A 4,784-nucleotide genomic window follows, 5' to 3' on the forward strand; every position below is an offset into this window, starting at 1 on the left:
GTTGTATGGTCAGCCAAATTTCAATAAATTAAATAAAAAATTTTTGTCTTTGCCTTTCTTTGCTATTCGAATCGGTCATTAAGAATTTAAATTGATAGACGTCACAATACATTGAATTAATTTACGCGTTTTTAAAAGCAAGGAAAGAGGTTAACGGTGTACCAAATGTTTATGTTTGCGCCTTTTTAAATTAAATTATTATTTACAATTATATACAACACAAAAACATATTTGAATTAAAAATTAGAAAATAATAATAATAATTTTAAATTAAAAATGTTTTGAATATTTGAAAGAAATTTCATGCAATCATGGTATGATCAACAAATGCGAATGAAATGCTTAACCAAATACCAAATACAACTTTGTGTTGATAACAAAGCTTTGCGTTTTCTTCTTAGCAGGTTGAAAAGGAACAACACAAAAACAAAAGAAACTTTTGCCGGCAAAATAGAAGCTTTAAGAAATGATGCTTCTAGACAACAACAAAATTTTGTTTGCAAAAACAAACAACGCTTGCATATGTAAACAGTAGCTTTAAATGCGTATGGCGTGTGCCAACAACAACAGCAACTTGAATTTTGCTGTTGTAATATGCAAGCCAAAAGGCAGCAGCAGTCAGGCAGACAGGCAATTGAAATGAAGTGAAGTATCAATACGAACTTTGTGAATGAATGAATACGAAGCAATAAGTCAGCGCAGCAGGCAATGCGAATAAGCAAGTGAAAATTTTTGCTTTCATAGGAATTTTAGTTGCTATTTGGCTTTTGTGCGGTATTGTCGTGTGTCGTATGTTGTGAATGCGATATGCATACTATTTAAAAAAAAAAATTTAAAACGGTATTGCGGGCAGTAAAAAACTAAGTGCGGAAAAACTTACAGATACAAAAAATAAAGTGTTAAAAAATTATAATAATTTTATTTGCATTTGATTAGTAAAATTTTTTATGTAAAGTGGATTTATTCTGAGTTAATCGTTTTTAAACTTTGAGCATTTCCAACAACAGGTGTTCTAAGTATTGCAAATAAGTGTTGAGTATTTAAACTGAAGTAGGCTTTTATGACAAAATCGGAATTTTTTAATTGCTCTTAATTGCATTGCCGTAAACATATTTTGAACTATCGTTTTTAACGATAAAGATTTAAAAAAATTAATTTAAAAAAAATTGAAGGAAAAACAAAGTAATAGGAAATAATTTATTATTTATAATTTAAAAATTATTTGATATTTTTTTTGCTATTTTAAGTATTAATATATAATATTGTCGGACAGATATATGCAATTCTTCTTAATGTTTTTTTAAAATTTATTGTTCTTTTTTGTGAAATTTGTTTGCTTTCGACGTACATGTTTTTCGACAGAATTTTGTTAATACTTTTTATTAATTTTTGAATTTGACAATTGCTAATTTTGTTTCTAATTTTAAAATATTTTTTTTTAATTGTTGCATTTCTTTTTTATTTGTATGAATGGAAATATTTTTTTATTGCTCTTTCTAAAATATTAAATTTTTTAATATTATATATTTTTTAATTTTGAATTTTCCTTTGAAATTCAGTTAAAAATTATGAATAATTTCAATTCCTAGAAGATAATTTATTAATTTTGTGTTTAAAACGGCTTCTGTGAAAATATAAATAAAACATATATTTTTTTTTATTTTATTCTGTGAAAATATAATAAAACATATATAAAAGATAAAATAAAAATAATATAAAATAAAAAATCGCTTCTCTGAAAATATAAATAAAAAACAATTTTTTTTTATTTTATGTAGTTATCTTTGTATAGCACTTAGTTTTGAAGTTTATTTGACTACTCCGTCAGGGCGAAGTATTATAACAAAAAAATTTCGATTTGTCGACGATATTTATATATAAAAGATAAAATAAAAATAATATAAAATAAAAAATCGCTTCTCTGAAAATATAAATAAAAAACAATTTTTTTTTATTTTATGTAGTTATCTTTGTATAGCACTTAGTTTTGAAGTTTATTTGACTACTCCGTCAGGGCGAAGTATTATAACAAAAAAATTTCGATTTGTCGACGATATTTATATATAAAAGATAAAATAAAAATAATATAAAATAAAAAATCGCTTCTCTGAAAATATAAATAAAAAATAATTTTTTTTTTATTTTATGTAGTTATCTTCATATAGTGGTTAGTTTCGAAGTTTATTTGATTTCTTCGTCAGGACGCAGTATTATAACAAAAAAAAACATCAAAATGTCGGCTATATTTATATAGATAACTATATAAAAAAAAATATAAATAATATTATTTATTTAACGATTCATAGATGCCTTTTTAAAAACATATAATTATAAAGTGAATTCGTAACTGTTCTAAGATAATTATTAAATTTAAAATCATTGCATACATTTTGTTAATGTTTAAATGGAAATTAAACAACAAAAGTAGTGTAAAAACAATATTAATATAATATTCAAATTAAATTCTTCATATTGTTAATAAATTGATGATAACGCTTGTGTCTAGATCGTTCTGCTCTCCTGTTTTAATTTATATGTTTTTTTTAATTTAATTTAAATAATTTTTTTTATAAACTAAAATACAATTAAATATTTAACACAAATTATTAAGTGTGATTTTTATTTCAGAAAACAATTTTTAAATTTTACATGTTAAATTAATGGCTTAAGCCCAGTAAAAATAAAAAAACATAATAAAAATTGGTTGTAATTATTTATTAATAATAATTATAAATATAATAATAATAAATATAAATATGTGTATAGTAATAACTTCTTTAAAAATAGTTATTTTATTATTGTATGATGTGTTTATGGTCAATAAATTTAATATCAATAATCATAAATGTTAAGAATTTCATTAAATAGTTCTAAAAAAATTTGGAATTTGATTTTTAGCATTTTTTTAAAATTTTATTTTAAAGTTTTGTAAAATTTAATAGTGATCATAATTTTCTTATTTGTTTTTTCTACAATTTCGATTAATAGATAAAATAAATTGATCAAAACATTTTTGAAATAATTACGAAATCTAATTGAAATTTATATATAAATTTTATTTTATTACACTTGGTTATTTTGTTTTACTGGGTTAGAAACATAATAAAAATTATATTAAGTTTGTTGGTCATAATTTTTTATTATTTATATTTTTAAACTTCCATAAAGAAAAAATTCCTAAAAAAATTTAAATCTAATAAAATTGAGAAATATTCATTTGAAAGCAAAACATACATTAGCAACAAATAATGTTTTTTTTATAATTAATTTTAATTAAAATAAAATTATAAGCCTATGCTTTTCTGTTATCAATTGAATTCTTAATTTTTTCAATTATATTTTAAAGTGGTTTATTTTCTCAGAATGAATTAAAGAAAGTACATATTAATATAAACAAATATATGTATTTGTCTGAGTTTCGATATGAATATTAATAGATTAGCCAATCTAATGTTATATATAGCTAAATGTGCTCATATAATAACTATCACATTTTTTAAATTAATTTTTAAATTAAAGTACAGCAGCAGTTTTTATTGTTTTTATATATTATCAACATGTATTATAATATTATATTATAATTCAAGTTAAACACATAAATATTTCATATAAATTTTGAAATTATAATTCTCATTAAGTTTTAATTTAAATCTGTTATACAAATTCATGGATTTTTTTGTGGAGATGTGGCTTAAGCCGGCAGCAATTGTACTGTATATTTTGTAATCTGAGAGATTAATAAGAATTGCTTTTCATTCATTTTTTTACGGTTTTTTTGAAAATTGAAATATGTAATTGTATTATTACATCTAATAATTATTTAAATGTAATTATTATTCTAAGTTTTATTTTCGTTTATTACATAAACTCAATGGTTATAGTTATTTTGGACTGAAGTATTTTGAAGCAGCTTTCGTACTGTGCTTATTATGACGCTAAGAAATTATAAAGTATGAGACACCGAATTTGACATGATTTAGTTATAATATTATAGTGAAGTATGTTCTAATTTTAAATTTTTTAAAATGTCGGATGAAACACAATCTTATAAAGATTGAAAGTACATTAATAATATATAGAAAGTCAATGTATTCAACCAATTTATTGGCAGTAAAATAAATATGGAATGGGAGAGTAAAATAAAATGTCTGGGGTTGATTTTTAATAACAAATTCATCTCACATTTATTGAATAAAACAAATTTCAACTTGATGCGAATTATAAATTTACACCTGAAATATATTAACTATATACATTCATTTTTATCATGTATATCATATATTTTAAATTAACATATATAAATATTATTATTATTAACATATATAAATAATTAAAGTAAATTTTTTAAACATTTTAAGTTCACTCAGAACAATTAATATTATTTTTTTTAAAAAAGTTTGACTATAAAAAAAGTGGCTTTAAAATATCATATATGTATTAAAATCGATTTATTAAAATATGTTAAAATATATAATATATTAATTATGTATATAAAAATTTAATAACAACTATAATTATGTAAACATACGGTTCAAGCAGCAGTCTTATCTACGTCCTTAAGTAACGTATCATCCATGATTATGTGTCGTTCCAAAACTCTCTCGTAGGTTCATTATTCTGAAGAAGGGCAAAATAAGTTGATTGCTCTAAGAAATACAAATAACAACGTCTATATCGTAGAAAGCAAATCTTAAAACTCACTCAGATAATTATATTTCAAATATTTTAATATCTTTAAAATATAAATTAACCTGTTTTGAATAATACACAAATTTCTGTATTTA

Source organism: Teleopsis dalmanni, chromosome 1 (assembly GCF_002237135.1).
Source record: "Teleopsis dalmanni isolate 2A chromosome 1, ASM223713v2, whole genome shotgun sequence".
In the NCBI taxonomy this organism is placed as follows: Eukaryota; Metazoa; Arthropoda; class Insecta; order Diptera; family Diopsidae; genus Teleopsis; species Teleopsis dalmanni.